General features: G+C 37.1%; 1 long non-coding RNA gene across 1 annotated transcript; it reads right to left on the reverse strand.

Moving 5' to 3' along the window:
- Positions 1-10,542: 10,542 nt before the first annotated feature.
- LOC138820779 (uncharacterized) lies at positions 10,543-16,363 on the reverse strand. The gene is made up of 3 exons (XR_011369982.1): positions 16,242-16,363; positions 14,255-14,501; positions 10,543-11,297 (listed from the first exon to the last, which is right to left on the reverse strand). It is a non-coding gene; the product is annotated as an uncharacterized lncRNA (long non-coding RNA).
- Between the last annotated feature and the right edge of the window lie 2,046 nt (positions 16,364-18,409).

An 18,409-nucleotide genomic window follows, 5' to 3' on the forward strand; every position in this document is an offset into this window, starting at 1 on the left:
TGTGTCCTTAATTGCCCTTTGCTGGTTCCAATATTGAATATTCTTTCAATTTAGCATTTTGGGTTTCATTTTCTGTAAAGTCTTTAACCTGCTTCTTCTGCCTCTTTGCAGTTGATTGCAGAGTAGTTCCCTACAGGGTTGTAGATATTAAAATCATACTGTAAAACACGGTACATCATCCCCCTTCTGTGATTCACTGATTTCATCTCAAAATTCCCAATTTGGTTGAAATCAGAATAACATTTGTTTTTGTCATTGATGCTTTTGAAGTTTGTTCAGTACTTTTGAACTCTTACTAAAGAGTCAGGTCAGTCCACTAGGGACCGAAGAAGGAACTGACTCTGTCTGGATCTACAGAGACCTAGAAAGAGTCTCAAAAGTTTTCTCACAGTCACAAATGTTCAGGCAGCTTAAAACCATCATGACCACCATCAAAACAATCACTACCATCACCATCACCACCACCATCACCATCATTGCTACCATTACCACTATCGCTATTACCCCCACCCCCACCACTGTTACCATCACTACCACCACTATCACCATACCACCACCATCACATCTCCATCACCATCATGATCATTATCACCATCACCACCATCACTCTCACAGTCACCAGCACATCAAGAACAGAACACAATAGTGGATTGCTCCATATTGGCACCTCTGTTCACCAAAAGGGACCCTGACAAGGCTTCTGCTGACTGCTTCCAGGAAATACTAAAAACAAAGACAACTGAAAGAGTATTGGTCATTGTTATTTGGGCCTAGTGTTCACTTTAAATTCAAAGGCATAATCCTGATATAATGAAAACAAGAATACAATGTTAGACTGGTATCATCCTAAACAAAGAAATACATGATGTTATTTCCAAAATCCCTGACTATCTTTAGCTGAGTTCTTAGAGATCAAAATAGCATTGTGATTATAAGGGCTGTGTGAAATAATTCCAGTTATCAATTGGCAATGTGTGTCCTACATCAGCGAAGGAAAACAGAGAACATTACATGAAAGCCTGTCATAGCATCAGAGATGTTTAATTTGAATGACACAGGTTGGAATGTATGCTGAAAAGAGTGATATTGCTGCCAATAGCACATTAAAATATACAGAAACTAGTGCTATGAATAGGTCTCCACTTTGCCTCATAGAGATTTTTCTGTGTCCATATAATTTTGTACAAGTGCACACATTTTTGCAAGTCTTTTTACATTGTAAAATGTGAACTTTTAATCTTGAATTCATTTTCCCACTATCAGACATCCACATTATACACCCATTCCCTTTTGACTGAACATGTCATTCAAAGTTACCCTAATCTATTCTCTGTCAGTGATACTGAATCATATTGCTTTATGATTTTGACTTTCTTTTGAGTTACTATGTGGCATATCTTTTCAAGACTGTCAGAAACACTGAAATTGATGTTTATCATCACATTTCCTAATACCTGTCATGGTTTTGAATATTAGAAATACATCTAGAGCTATTAGCTCTACTCAAAAGAATTTAGAAGCTTTAAATTTCTGAATGTAGGTATGAATATACAAATAATTTAAAAGTTTTTATTCTAAACATTTTAGGGTTTTCATTATTAATGTGAAAATAAAGTGACATTAAAAAAGCATTGAGTATTTACCGATTGGAATTTTATTTCCTCTGAGTTAATGAATGTTTTCAATTTTCAGAAACACTTATTAATGTAACATATTTTTTCACAACTGACAAACCATCTGAACTATCAAATTACCATGAACTTGAAATTTAGGGCCCAGTATAACAATTAAGACTTTAGATTTACAAACTCAAGTTGTAACATGTAAATTCATGTCTTCAACGCATGATTAGAATAGGCACCATAAAAACTATTTCCTCTGGAAATACTAGACTTTACTGCCTAAGCAAACCAGAGTGAATTAATTTTTTGTTATTATCTTCAAATCGTTGTACAGAGAGATTTCAGTTTAGCATGTCCATTATGTGTATAATGCATCTTGTTCAAACCTACCCTCTCCTTCATTCTTCCCCATCTATCCAATCCTCATCTGTCCCCTCAAGTTTTGTAGTTCTATTTTCATGTATCTGCATTGATTATTATGTATTCACACCATTTGTCTTTGTATTCATCCTCCTACCTCCTTTAGCCCTAGCTCCAGTCAGGACATTACGGGGTGAGACTTTGGGGAGGTAGATCATCAGAACAGAAGTTAAAATCTCTATGCAAGGGATTCCAGAAAGCTCTCTCACTCTCTTTCTACTACATGAACGAGCAGTAAAAGTTAGCCACTTGGCCATGCTAACAGTCAAATCTCACGCTTTCAGCCCCCAGAATGATAATATGTTTCTGTGGCCTGTAAGCTGCTCAGACAATGGTACTTTGTTTATTTTACAAAATGTCGCCAGGTGCTAGTGGCTCACGCCTGTAATCCTAGTTGTTCAGGATTGCACTTCAAAACCAGCCTGGGTAAGAAAGTCTGTGAAACTCTAATCTCCAATTACCACAAGCAAACTTAAAGAACACTGTGGCTTTAAGTGATACAGGGCTAGCCTTGAACAAAAAAATGTCAGGGACAGTGCCCAGGCTCTAAGTTCATTTCCCATGAGCATCACCACCAACTACAACAAAAAGTTATACAACCCTTAAATGATCACTTGACAGCAGCTGACTTGAGTAAGTTTTATAACTGCTATTATTATCTAAGAAAGATAGGATAAAAATAGTGTTTATAATGTAAAAAAAATTTTATAAATAAGATTATAGCACAGAACCCCTTTGTATAATAGTTCTTCATTACCCATGGAGATGTCAGATGTGACAGCACATTTATCATGAATTTCATTTTCCTTCTTCACAATTTTGTGGGGAGAAGATTCATTCTGAATGTATATCTTAGTAACCTTGGTATATAATTTATTTTTCTTTCCCTTTAAATTAGAACTTTTGTCTTCTCTCTAAAAGGGAACACTTAATGGTATCCTTGGCATCTTGGAATTTCCACTATCCATACTCTTAAGTTTGAGTCCTTATTAAGTGAAAATAAGGGTCATTTGAACACAAACAGCATGATCCCAAGATATTTGATGTGACAGACAAGCATGTTATGAAGCATACACTTTTGGACACATTAAACAAAGGGAAGAGTCACATTCTAGGTGGGAGGAAGCAGAAGAACAAGAGATTTCATCATGTGCCTCATAACAACACAAAATTTAAAATGTATGAATTTTTATATCTGGAGTCTTTCACTTAAAAATTTCAGATCTTTGAGGAACTGAGACTGTGGAAAGTGAAACTGTAGAGAAGCAAGAACTACTAGATCTGTGTACTTGTGTTTGTGTATGTAGTAAAGCAAGAAATATGCTGATGTGGTTACTTTAAAGCAAGCACTGTGGTGGTCACCTTGGAGGAGGGAGTTGGAAAAGTAGTGAATAAAACAAGAATCCAAAGAGAGACTGAATTAGATAAAATAAGTCAACTGGAAAACTGTTTATTTAAAATAGTTTAGTTCATACATCTATATCTATATTAACTATACAGTGTCTATATTATAGCTTTAATATGTATGTGAATGTATGATATATATATAACATATGCATATAGATATCTATCTATATAATATGTAATAGATAGCTAATATCTATTTACATGTGTATACATGTATGTGTATAGATATTAGATATTAGTCATTCAACAGTATTGTGTGTGTATACGTAAGTACCCTAACAACTGGTACTTCATAATATGACCTTATTTTATTTTATTTTATTTTATTTTTTTTGAAGGTCTTTTTCTTTATTACAGTGTAGACAGGATAGCATTTTCATCCAGATAGAAGCCAAATGCCTCCGTACATTGTGAAATACCATGAGTCCTGTCTCAGAGATGCTTAATGGTATGGTCTCAGTCTGTGTCCTGCTAACTATGAAGGTACTTCTGTTTCTTTGGGGTGAGAGGTGTTATTTAGAGAGCTTTTGGGGAAGTACTAGGGATTGAACTCAGGGCTTCATGCTTGGCCAGCACTCTAACACTTGAGCCATACTTTCAGCCATTTTTGCTTTAGTTTATTTTTCAGGTATTATTTTACACTTTTGTGTAAAATCAGACTGTGATATTCCCACCTCCACCTCCTTTGTACCTGAGATTACAGGCATGAACTGCCACTGTGCCTGGATTGATTTTTTTTTAATTTTATTTTATTTTATTTGAGAACATACTATACAGAGGGGCTACAATTACATGGGCAGGATAATGCATACATTTCTTACCAAGCATTGCAGCCTCCTCCTTTGTTTACCCTTCACCTCCCTTCCCCGCCTCCCCCCTCCCCCCACCCAATTATACCCCCCTCCCCCCCCACACCGACATTGTAAAGCTGGTTTTGACATGACATTTTGTATTTCTCATTGTTGCAACAGGTCCACCTGAATCCTTAAACGACTTGTTTGTCCCCATCTCCTCCACATGTTATACTGACATCAAATATAGTGAAAGCGGGGGTTACACTGTGGGGGAGGGACATACAAAGCAACAAAGAAATAATCTTATAAATGCGTTAGAAACACATGCATGAAAGAAACGAAAACATTAAAATACATATTTAAGGGTTCATTTTCCTAACATCACATTATCTGACCTTTTCCGCTTGACTCATACCTATACTAGATATTGCAAATAAGGGAAACCATGGGACCTATGCTTCTTTGGGCCTGGCTTACTTCACTTAATATAATTTTTTCCAAACCTTTCCATTTCCTAACAAATGGGGAAATGTCATTCTTTCTGATGGAGGCATAGAATTCCATTGTGTATATATACCACATTTTCTTGATCCATTCATCTACTGAGGGGCATCTGGGTTGGTTCCATATCTTAGCTATGGTAAATAATGCTGCAATAAACATAGTTGTGCTGGTAGCTTTAGTGTGGTCTTGTTTGTAAACATTTGGGTAAATGCCCAAAAGTGGGATTGCTGGATCATAGGGGAGATCTATGTGAAGTCTTTTGAGGAACCTCCATACTGCTTTCCAAAGTGGTTGGACAAGTTTACATTCCCACCAACAATGAAGTAAGGTTCCTTTCTGTCCACATCCCCTCCAGCATCTGTTGTTGTTAGAGTTCTTGATTTTTGCTGTTCTAACTGGAGTGAGGTGATATCTCAATGTTGTTTTGATTTGCATTTCTTTTATGGCTAGGGATGTTGAACATTTCTTCATGTGTCTATTGGCCATCCTTCTTTCTTCTTCAGAGAAGCTTCTCTTTAAGTCTTTCGCCCACTTATTTATTGGTCAGTTGTTTCTTTGAGGATTTGTTGTTGGGTGGTTTAATTTTTTGAGTTCCAAGTATATTTTAGATATGAGACCCTTGTATGACCTTATTTTAAATGGGTTAAAATGTGGCGATTATGCTGGCCCTCAAAGGTTGTGATGATGCCCTAGGTCAATTCATAGAGAAGATGCAAACCTACAGCTGGGACTTTCAGGACCCGTGGCTATCAGAAGATAGGAGAGAGACTTGGAACAGCTCCAGCCAGCCCTTACAGCTCTCAGAAAAAAACAGTACTTCCATCACGTGAATTTGATACTTCCCAGCCTCCAGAACTGTAAGTCAGTATATTTCGATCACTCCACACACACACACACACACACACACACACACACACACACACACACACACACACACACACACACAGTTACAGATACATTTTTATCTCAGTCTTATTTAACAAATGCATTCATGATAGTTTACATCTATAAGGACATCACAGGAGAAGATCAAGTTCATGGAGATGAGACGAAAGGTATGTGGCCAAGTAAAAATATAGAAATAGTCGCAAGAGATAATATACATGGAGTATGCCTCTCTTATATGAAAAGGGAATGGATGAATCATCTTGTTTAAGCGTATGAGAGTTGAAATACCCACCTTTTACCATGCTTTATGAACTTGGGTAAGTACCTTAGTTTTCTTGTCTGTGTAATGGGATTCATAAAGCTCATGTATAAGAATTTTTTAGGGAGTAAATGGTAAAATGGCACAGGTGGAACTGTTCTTTCCCTGTGTCTGAAAGGTATTCACTCAGCTTATTGCTGCCTGAATTATCAAGGATGGTCAGGATGGTTTAACCAACCATTTCTCTCTCTCTCTCTCTCTCTCTCTCTCTCTCTCTCTCTCTCTCTCTCTCTCTCTCTCTCTCTCTTACTTTCTTTTTCTTTTCCTTTGGCAGTACCTGGTATTCAGCTCAGGGTTAGTACTTGTGCTGAGCCATACTTCTAGACCTTGTTGCTCTGGTTCATTTTCAGATAGGTTTGTACTTTTGCCTGAGGATGACCTTGAACCACGATTCTTCTATTTGTACTTGGGGCATAGCTGAGATTTGCCACCATAATCAGACTTTTTTTCCATTTCTACGGAATACACTTTAACATACACACAGCACTTCATGCTTCATGAACTCATTCACTTTCTTCCTAGCTTATTGGCTATTTTCCCCTTTGTGATGGCAAGAATTTTTTTAGTCTTTTTTTATGTTTTCTTTTAAATTGTAAAAATAGCGTACAGAGAGATTACAGTTACATGAGTAAGGTAATGGGTACATTTCCTATCGAACATTGTTACCTCCTCCTTTGTTTTTCCCCTACCATCCCTTCCTTCCCCCACCTCCCCAATACCCCCTTCCCACCCCAAGTTGTACAGTTCATTTTCAACATAGTGTCTTGTACATTACATTGTTACAATGGGTCAACTATATCCTTGTTTCAACATTTTGTTATTTCCCTTCCCCTCCCCAAATTAGAAAAATGTATGGACAAGATGCAGGGTACTCAGGTTACACCATGGGGCAATAATTTTTTTAGTCTGTTGATCATGGTGTGTTTGGTTCCTAGAATATGTTGTCAGGCAAGCATAAACTGTTCGTTGAATAAATGTCAGATCGAGCACAAGTGCTTAGTAGTGTCTGCCCCACAATATGTGTATGACAAGAATTGGCTATTATTGTTTATCTTTATGCAAGTGTGTGATCCCTTCAGTGACACATTCAATAATCAACACATGGAGAAAGCAAAGCATTCTTCAATTATCACCACCCTCACTCTGTGCAAAAAGTGGGAAATATACTTTATCTGGCAGCAACAAGAAATTTTATCCAAGCCTTATTTGAATTTTCCATTATTTGAAAACAGAATCTGGGGCCATACTCCATATAACCTATTCAAAATTAATGTTATGGACAGGAAAATAGTGATCCAACAATTTACAGTTCCTTTTGACACAGTGTGACCTCTTTGGTCCACACAGTTGTCAGGAGTCTAATTATGTTTAGATAAAAAAACAGGAATCACTACTCTTCATCCAGAAATGACATAGCTCCCCATCTTTAAAGATGATAGGTGTTTACTGAGAAGCAGCGTATAGTAATAATAATTGTTGGGCCGAGTGTTAACATCAGACTGACAAAATGAATAGATTTAAGTAGGCAAATTATAATGGTCTAAGGGTAATTTATTTGGATTACTAATCTAATTGTAAGAAACATAGCCTGGGCCTGCGGGTTTGACACATTTGGTTGCTGCATGGAGCTGAGAGTAGTTTTTGTTCCTCCTTTAGTTTACATTAGTCACATGTGACCACAAAGCAGGGAAATCTGTGTGCTATGTACCTGTGTGTGTGTGTGTGTGTGTGTGTGTGTGTGTGTGTGTGTGTGTATCTGTGTCACATTAATGTATCTTAAAAAAATCAAGGTGTGCCATGTTTAAAAATTAGATGGTGGATGGTGCCACTCTTTGGAGCATTTATGTGAAGGATTACAAGTGAGGATGCAGTTCACAGTCCTTCATTCATATGCATTGCTGCTCCATTTGCCATGGCCAGGTTATGGAAGCAGCCAGATGCTCTCCAGTGTATTGAGTGGATTAAGAAAATGTAATATAACAAAGCTGGGGCTGACCATGTCTACCTTTCAGTGGGCAGAAGCTAAAGAGGTCAGGAAACTAGACTTTAATTAAGTCAATGAACCAGTAAAGGACCTGGCTAGATTTGAAGTGGTACTCAGGGAGATTTTACCAGAGAAAAAGTTTTTCCTATTTCCTTTGTATTATTGTTTTTTGGCTTTTAGGGAGAAAAGCATTAACTGGGTATTGCTTTTATAACTAAATATCCTTTATAATAGCCTGAATGGTAGAATGAGTGAAATTTTAAGAAATGTGATTGTATGCATACATATAAAATGTATGTTTTCATATTATAGATTAACATACTTATATGTAATATACTTTATAATACTTCCATGATATATATATATATTGTATATGTGTATATATTATATATATTTATATCTATACATTATAATTTATACATATAATTATATATAATACAATAGAATCTTATTCATATATTATGTCATTTGAAGTGAAATGGATAGGTCTGAACAATGTTACATTAAGTAAGTCACATTTAGAGAGACAAAGAGCACATGTTTTCTCTCATATGTGGAAGTTAGATATAAAATATAAACACAAGACATACAGGTTCCTATGCATATATATGTATACATACATACAAAAACTAAATTCTAGTATATGTTGTGAAAATTCCAATGGTGTAACTCCTTTCAAAACTTAACTGACTGTTTAACAGCATGAAATACCAGGAAGCTATCTCATGTTTTGTCTGAGAGGGGTGGGGTTTCAGAAGAAAGGACAGATGGATGGAAGGAGAGCAGGTAAGGGGGTGAATACAGTTAAAATACTCAACGTACATAAGTGAAATGGAACCAGGCCTGTGGAGAGGATGGGTAGGGCTGGGTGAATTGCAGTGGAATGATGGAAATGCTGACACTGATCAAGATGCATTGGACTCCTAAATTAACATCTAAAATCAAAATCCCTTTGTACAAATACTGACAGATGATTACAAAAAGACAGATGGCTCCCAGAGAGTTAGACATTCTTAGAACTCTCTCTGTAAGCTTTCAGTGATAGCTTTCCTGGCACTTTCCCATTAACCTCATTGCCAAAACTTTTACCTGTACTGAGTAAAAATAATGACCACTTTCTCCTAGACCTTGTATTTGCCACTATTTCGACAAGTTGATGGTTGTAATATGTCCCTACCTTCCTTTGCGATGAACATATTAAATGATGCCACTACTGAAGGATCTTTTTAATCCACCCAGAAACTAAGAGAGGAAGGATGAGTGCATGTGGTGTGTGAAGTTGCAGCTTTAGAGGAAGGTCTCTGCCAAAACTGGGATGTCATGTCTGCTACTTGGACAGGCATGAGGATTTTCTGCCATTCTCAGGGGAGTTAGGGGAAGGTACTTATGATAAATCCAAAGTGGAATTTCATGTGAATATCCATATATGCCATTTCCCAGATCATTCAAATGTTTATTCAGACACATGAGTAGGTAACAAGTTGATGAAAGGACTTACTCACCTAGTAGGATAAAGCCATTCCTAAAGTGGGCTTTGTGTTCTAAATTTCACTTTTAGGATACACTTCATAACAGTTCTTGTCATGATTTAACCAGCATTTGCTTAATTGCATTTCACATCACACAAGTGCCTCTTCAGATATTAATTGGCATTTCTAAAACCCAGCATTCCATGATCCTACTTTCCTGAGTTCATGTCTACCATACTAGGTAACAAATGATACTGTAAACTTGAGAGAACTAGAATGGCCATATTCTACTGTAATTTATACATGCTCCCCCCCAAAAAAGATAAATTTTACATAAACTTCTGGATGCAAGGCAAAGACTTATGATAAACTTTAAGGCTATTAGGCTGTTTTGTAAGTAATTGTACATCTTACATATTCTATGTAGTGTACCTTATTACATATTATACAAAGTTGTCCTTTTTTATTATTTTCCAATTTGTGTAGTGCTGTTAATTCTTGGAGTAATTTCAACAACATCTAAAATGCTACTATAGGAGAATATTATATTTACTTTTTACTGATTATTGGAACTATAATAATTTATATGATTCTTGAATGTAGACTATTTTATATATGTGATTTCAAACCTTCATACACATGAGCATATGCATACGTGAATCATCACAGCATTTACATCACTGTTAACATTAAGAGGTAATTCTGTTCTATAAATCAAGTTATATTCATATATTCTGTGTTAGTTATCCTGCTGAACAATGAAATCCATTTACATAGAGCAAATTCCAAGAAAACAATCGGAAAGGTTATTTAGAAACTTCAGTACAAGCTATTAGATCATCATGCTGATTATTTATATAATCAAAGCAATAAATTGAAGACGCAGGTTGGCAAACACACTGAGAAGATGGCACAAAAGCGTTTTGTTGTTTCTTGGAAGGGAGAGATTAAATAAGCAACACTAACAAATGACTTGAATGGTCTATATTTTCCATTAAGTTCTATTATTGTAAGTCTAAAATCTGTTTATAAATCGGCTTTGGTTATTTCCTAACTGGAAAGCATTTTGTAGTGAAAGTCCTTTGATCTTTGGATGTAAAAGTACTGTAGGTTCTGATGTTTGTGTTCTCTCAAAACTCACGTTGAATATTTAATACCCAGTGCCATCGTATGGGATGGCCAGAGCCCAAGAAATGCACATATACTTTTCTCTGTGTGAGAATGGAGCAAAATGAAGTCACTTTTTGAAGCCCTTACCAGGCACTGAATCTTCTCACTTGATCTTGGGACTCCCCTGCTGTTAAAAATGTGAGCAATACATTTAGTTGTATGCTATTTGTAAACTGGCTAGTCTAAGTTTCTTTCTTGTAGCAATAGTAACTATTTTTTGAGGGATTGGAGATACAGCTATCATCTTCCATCTTGGAAAAGACATGCACACAGATTATTCTCAGATTTTGCTCCTATATCTGTTCTGTGCTTTGAGAAGTAGAAAGGAACAGAGCTAAGCCAGTCTTCCTTGGAAATCAGGGAATGGTGTGAAACACATGTTCATTATTTGTACATTGTCTTTCTGACTCCCTCAGGCATGTACACATGAGTATATTGAAATTAATTTACCTCTTTTCTTCTTTTTTCACTTTTCTTTCCATTCTCCAAGTTCTTGGTTTTTGAATGCTCAGCACAGAAATCCTCATGTATCCTCTTGCTCCAAGCAAGCAAAGTCACTCACTAATGGTGAAACTTTTTTATTAATATCACTGTATGTCCTCATGTGTTTGAGAAGCATTCAGCCACTACTAGGCTCTCAATTGTTCAATTGCTGGTTAAGAGTCTTTGGAGTAGATTCTAAGAGAGAACATTCTATGTTGCCAAGATAAGCTTTTGTCTCTGAGGAGATAACAAAGGAATAAAGGCATAAGGAGATCTGATTGATCTTCATTAGGAATATATGTATACACATTCAGTTTTCTAGGACTGGGGAAAACATCAACCATACATGCAGGAATGTACAAGTGGTACATTCTCTCCAGTCATGTTGAGTACTTAATGCGCAATGCTGTAGTATTAGGAGGTGGGGCCTTTAGAAAGTGATTATATCACAAGGGTCAAACCCTCAGGAATAGTATTAGTGCCCTTATAAAAATAGCACAAGTCCTGCATTCACCCTTTTCTCCATCCTGGCTGCCTTTAGGGACCTGTGGTTAGATGTGTCTGCACACAGAAAACTGAAGTCAGGACCCATTGTCTCCTATCACTCTTCCTATGAGCTTTGTGACTAAAACAAGGGTTTATAAACCCTCATTTATTACCCCTGTTTGCTTAGGACTCAAGATAATAGAGCCCTGGAACACAGGGCTCAAACTTGAAGAGTTTTGGGAGCTCACCATTTGACCAAAAACAAGAAGATTCTCAGACAGCAGGATTTGAAATGATGAAACTAAGAAAGCTCTAGAGGATGGTTTAGGGTTACTTGCGACTAACTTCTGGATTCATCCTGAGGGCTTTGAGGAAATCCATGCTCCAAGCATAGCTACATCAGTCCTTTCTTCAAATTGTTGTGTGGCAAAAGTCTTTGCTATCTTCCAGAGAATTAAAAAAAAAAAGGTGCATGTTCTTCATCACTTAATGTTCACAACCTAACCCCTTCCCCTGTTTCTTCTGTGAATTTTCCTGTTTCTTCACAGGACAGGTCAAACACTTGTGCTGTGTCTGGCCTGACCTCGTCTCCCACTACACCCTATCATGTGCCTGTCTTGCTGCAGTTTGTATTTGTGTCATTCTAGCCTTCAGGCCTGAACACAACTTCTTTCCTCCCAGAGTCCTTATTTCTCCTGATTTCCTCCCTCTGTTCAGAATGCTCATTTCCTAAGATAGCTCTAGCATCATTGACCAAGTAACTTGCCATATTCCTCAATAATTATGCCCTCCTATCTTTTAAGCTCACCTAATGTTTATATGTTGATAAGAGAATCAATAATATGATCTATCACATACACACAACCTTTCCATGCCTCTTTTGGTAACCTACTCTCCTCAAAACAATGATCTTTTAAACTGAGTGCCATTGGTTTACACCTTTAATCCTAGCAACTCAGGAGGCTGAGATTTAAGGATTGTGGTGAGAAGCTAGTCTAGGCCAGAAAGTCCATGATACTTTTAAATCCAAATGACCTCCAAAAGGCTCAAGCAGTAGAGCACCAGCCTTGATGAGAAAGCTAAAGGACAGAACTCTAGTCCCAGTATACACAAAACAATAACAACAACAAGAACAATTGTATTTGTCTCTCTGTTGCTTAATCTCTTGCCTGGTGCATAATAATATTTTGTTTCTTTTTGTAAAACGAAGTAGTTGTACAATGGAGTTGCCGTTTAACATAGCAGTTTTTGAGAATGTTGAAAGGGGTGACATTGATCTTAGATTAGACCTCTTGATTTAGCTCAGCTAACTGCACCAGCATAGGACATTTCATCATAATAAATCTTAGAATATACTCAAATGGAGCTTGGCTTATATTTTTGTGAATTATACATGGGAGGTTATTATTCTGCTAGATAATTTAATTGGCCTTAAATTTAAATGAAATGGTCTTTTCATATCCCCATTAGTTTCAGTTTTGGGGGAACTGCTCTTATTTTCCTCAATCAATTTAATCTTCAATTAAAATCATAATTCAAAAGTTATAGTTTTGTGCAGTTTCTGTACCTCAAGCCAACTTTTTTTTTTTTTTTTTTTTTTTTTTTTGCCGGTCGTGGACCTGAACTCTGGGCCTGGGCGCTATCTCTCAGCTCTTCAGCTCAAGGCAAGCGCTCTATTGCTTGAGCCACAGCGCCACTTCTGGCTTTTTCTGCTTATGTGGTGCTGAGGAATCAAACCCAGGGCCTCATGCATGCAAGGCAAGCACTCTACCACTGAGCCACCTTCCCAGCCCCCTCAAGCCAACTTTAGGAGCTAAAAGTCTCTGAAACAATTTAGAGATTCTCAAGAAATATTGTCACTCATTTTTACATTGAGTTAAAATGTCTGGTGGTGAATTTCACTGCTTTTAATGAAACATCAATGTTCCTAGTTTAGCTGGGATTTATTCTTTGTGCCTGCAACATATTTTCTCACTTTTTAGAATCTTTGTTTCTTCCACAATTAGAATGACTAAGTGCTCAGTTGTCATGGAAATACTCCCCTCTCTAAAAATTCTTAAAACAGAAGCTCTCTTGATTTGCCTCTTTGCAGGGAAGGCAATTACAGAGGCTACCTTTATCCTTTTCTCTTCCTGCTTCTCTTTGTATCTCCTGTACCTTCCAATTCAGATTGTTTCATAGCAGTCTTGCGATGCTTGATCTCTAGGGGAAAATGCCTCTTCATTCACGAGAGAAGCAGTAATAGCATTCAGGTATCCCAAGCTTTTAGTAGTTGACAAGAATCACTGAAGAGGTTACAGATATGTAGCTGAGGAATTGTTAGGCTTGCTGCTTTTCGTTCAACCCAATGTCAGAATATTCTACCAGCTTTTTGGAAATAACTCTCATGCTCTCAGAGGTAAATGGTGGCTCATCTCGGCAGCTGACCCACCTCATCCTTTGCATCGCAGTGAGATTTTCCTTATATGAGTTACTGGATCCATTGGTATAGTCCCACAGTACTTATGAAATAAGCACTTAATAATCATTTGACATCCCCTCCCAAAGCATTCACCGAGCAGTTTCCCAAGTTAAATCATTTATTCTAAGACAGTAAGTTGGTAAAATGTCAGTCGCAGAGAACTGATAAGTTAAAGAATATATAGATGTAGCTCATTATGAGAGTGGGGGAAAAGGAGAGTGAAATAGGGAGAAAAGAGAAGGAATACCTCTAACACTTTGCTTGGTGCCGAGAATTCACTGGTGTATCCCTTTGTGAGGCTGTCGTCCCAGCACATAGCTATCTCCTGGGATCTGGAGGCCGACCAGCTGTTTTCACATTTAAAGTTCACGTTCATTGCCTCTGTGGACTCCGTCTTCAATTACCTCGTTTGCAAAAATGATGATTGCACCTCCGTTACCGAGTTTCCATGGTGGTGAAATGAATTCGTATTTCTAAGTGTTTTATAACAGTACCTGGAATGCCATAAACATTTCGTGACTGTGAAATATAAATAAAGTTAGACAAAATGTGAGTAAGACAAAGTTCCTACACGTATGGAGCTGAAGATGTTGCCAATATTTTTTTTCCTGCTCGGTATCACTCCCCAGACATGATACAAGCAACAAATAAAACATGTCAAAAGACAGTGAGGTGTTCTCAGAACCCATGAAAGGAGAAGAATAAGGGGAAAATTGAACAGGGGAGAGTTCACCAGTGTTTGAGATGCTCACCAATTATGCACCCACACAATTTCCCTTTATACTCACCAATGTGTGTGAAGGGAGGACAATAAGAGCAGTGGATCATAATGAATGCACTAGACAACATAGGTATGAATCATAGAGGTGACTTGGCAGGTGCAGATGTCTCTCAGTCAGTGTAATAAATGGTCTAAGCAAAAGGTGGTAGATACACTGAGGGTCTTCAAATAAAATTATATTTTAAACCTTCAAGCATAGTTATATAAGGAACTGATAAATAATACATTTGAAAAAGGACACTGCCATCACCCAATTTATTTACTTTGTTTTTTTTATAGTCTGGCTTTTACCTTGGATTTTTGTTATCTTTTTTCTTGCAGTATAGAATACTTGAAGATAATTGGGTTTGTTTAGACTTATACAGCCGTTACTTGGTCTATCCTACCAATATGAGCACTTGGCATGGGAAGACATTTCAAAACTATGTTGAAAAATGACTAAGTGGATGAAATACCATTTACAATACATGGGATATGTGAAATTTTAGAATTCTTTTTAAAAAGCAGAAAACATCAACTTATCAAGGACTAAATCTACCACTCAGTGTTCTGGTGCAAGAATCAAAGAAAATGGTTATAAAATTAAACAGAAAAAGGTCTCCAAAAGCTGTCAGAGGATGAACTTTCACTCAGCAAGAAAGGCTCCAGGTTCAAGCTCCTAACTGTGTTCATTCCCTTCTTCTACTCTTGGATTGCTCCTTTCTTTTACTCTACTTGGTTGCTTAACATCATGGAGTTTATTCAGGATCAGAACATGTAGCTTTATATTCCCTTCATGATTTTAGAGAAAGTCTTGAGTCTTTATGGAGAAGAGGAAAAGATCCCCGAGGATCATCAGACCCCTGATTAACTCTCTGCAGCTGGCATTGTGTCTATTCCAACAGAGACCTCAACTCAATTAGCCATTCTTCAACTATGTACCAACCCCGCTCTTTTTCCTGAGATGCACATGGCCATTTGAACCCTTCTCAGATGATCGGATGCTTCTTTCTTCTTCTCTATTCCCTTGTGCCTGCCTATCTAAAATCAATAGATCTCACTCCTGCTTCCCAGAAAAAATAGGAGGTGCCAGGTGGAAAGCCCTTCAGATTTTGCTACAAATTTCATCTCATTGATACCCATTGGCTTCTTGTTCTTCCTGCTCAATTCTTTCTCCTGCCTCAGTGGTACTCCATCACCTAAGTCAGATCGCTGGCAGTACTGTAGATCTCATTGTGGTTTGCCTTTGTAAGACATCATCACTAGTGATTAACATGGATGATTTCTTCTTTGCTGTCTTTAACCTATTTTTCTTTATTCACCTCTTTAACACTTAAAGCTTCCTTTAAAAAGGAAAACTGGATTCTATATCTGTTTTCAACTATAGCTCCCGACTTTACTGCCAACACAGCCAAGACTCTCCTCCACCAAGGATGCCCTGGTTAGGAACCAATCGAGATATTTCAGTCCTCACCTTGCTTGATATTCCTTCAGCATATGACATTGTCGACCTCTTTGGAAGCAAGGCACTATGCTAATGATTCCTTCCAGTGCTGTCTGTGTATACAAATGTTCCGGGATATCACCGCATGAATATTCTTTGAGTAACTCAAAAACTGCATAAAAAGAAAGTATTCTCGCTGAAGTCAGAGTATCATTCAAAATACAATTTGGAGCATACACACCTTCAAGATATAAAATTCAAACTCCTTCCTGTGGTTTCAGTGTTTGTGTGTCTCCAGCATGCTGCCTTTAGTAACCTTTATTGCCATTATCATCTTCATCTGGGCAACTGAAAACTCTTTTTTTAACTAAGTGTACAGAGGGGTTACAGTCACACGAGCAAGGTAATGAGTACACTTCTCATTCAGCATTGATGCCTCCTCCTTTGTTTTTTCCCTATCATCCCTTCCCTCCCACCTTCTCAACTATACCCCTTTCCCTGCCCTGGCCTAAATTGTAAGGTTCATTTTTTTTGACATAGTGTCTTGTACATCTTATTGTTGCAATGGGTCAATCTGTATCCCTATTTAAACATTTTATTTTTTCCCTTCCCCTCCCCAAATTATACTTACATCAAATACAGTGAAAACAGGGGTTATACCGTGGGGGGAGGGACATACAAAGCAACAAAAAAATCACATGGTGCCTTATAACTATGTTAGAAACAATAGCAAGGAAGAAAAAACGCTTGTGTCCCTATATATTGGGGTTCATTTTGCTTACCATCATCTTATTTGAGCTTTTCTGCTTGTCCCAGACATATTATTAGTCCCAGACTATTATTGCAAATAAGGAAAACCATAGGAACTATGTTTCTTTGGGCCCAGCTTAAAAACTCTTAACCCTTCCAACCAACATTGTGAGCCTGAACAATCATCATTTCCTGGCTAGTTTCTGAGACTTTTCTGGTCCCCTTCTTTCTACCTGGAACATTTCACTCTTTATGAGTTGATTGGGTTTGTTGGTTGTTTTGTTTGTTTGTGAACCTGAGAGATTAGCATTTGTATTAGTAAATAAATCTGTTTCCCTGTCCAGACCAGCTTAGTAAAGGTGACAATTAATTGTGAATTCAGAAAGGAAACTACAAGCCATGTTAGTCCAAGGAATATTGATTTATGTACTTGCTTATGCTTGTGTTGTGAAAGACATAGCATTAATGTACAATAATGTATGCCTATTACAAAGGCATAACCTTCAAAGAAACCAAACAAAACCTTAGAAGTTTTTAGTGCAGGGATTTTTTTTTCTCTGTAAATGTTGAGTGTCACGAATTAGATTTTAATTTAATTTGACTCATTTACTAGTAAACATCTTTGAAGTTCCACAATATGCAGGGTATATTGGTAAGACTATTGAGAAGACTATTACTCAATATCGGTTCTAAGTCAGATATCCAAACCTATACTATATCAGCAGATTCCAATGCAAAGAGGTTCAGAGTCCTAGAAAGCCACTTCAGACCTAATGAAATCCTGAAGTCAGGAGCTACTGATCTCATAGACACAATTAATAAATGAGCAGTTTCATTATCTTTAATCATGATGATAATACATGTCAGTTAAAGAATTAAAATAACATGTAGTCATTTTGACAGTTGAAAAGAGACATTCAATTTTTCTAATAGTACTGTTTCTGAGATGAGGCGATGTGAATAAAGAAGTGAAATGTAACAAAAGATTGATCTTGTCATCAAGATGGAAAGTGAGAAGAAAATAGGGACAGGGATTATCTAATGATATTCAATCTTTAATGCAAAATTCAATCTTTAATGAATGACAAATGTGATCAACGTCTTTGGCAGACAATGTAATTGAACCGTAAGTAGATGATGATGGGAGCCAGACAGACATGAGTTCAAATCTGAGCTCTGACTTATAAGAGGTGCATCGTGACTTCAGGTGGTAAACCTAATCACTTGAACTTTCCCCATTTGTTTAATGGAAGTGATTTCCATCCCAGCAAAAATCAAGTGTTGTTGAATATATAGCAATGTACCTTGGCCTGCTTAAGAGCGTCTCTTTTATTAAGGATCCCATCTTAAAATAGTCTCATGAAGATATACACATGAATCAGCAATGAAAATACAAAAATAAGCTCTATTTTCTAAGAAGTTAAAAAGATAAAATGACAGCTTAGTTC

This window comes from Dipodomys merriami, unplaced genomic scaffold (assembly GCF_024711535.1).
Source record: "Dipodomys merriami isolate MVZ:Mamm:240054 unplaced genomic scaffold, mDipMer1.0.p SCAF_9, whole genome shotgun sequence".
Taxonomy (NCBI): Eukaryota; Metazoa; Chordata; class Mammalia; order Rodentia; family Heteromyidae; genus Dipodomys; species Dipodomys merriami.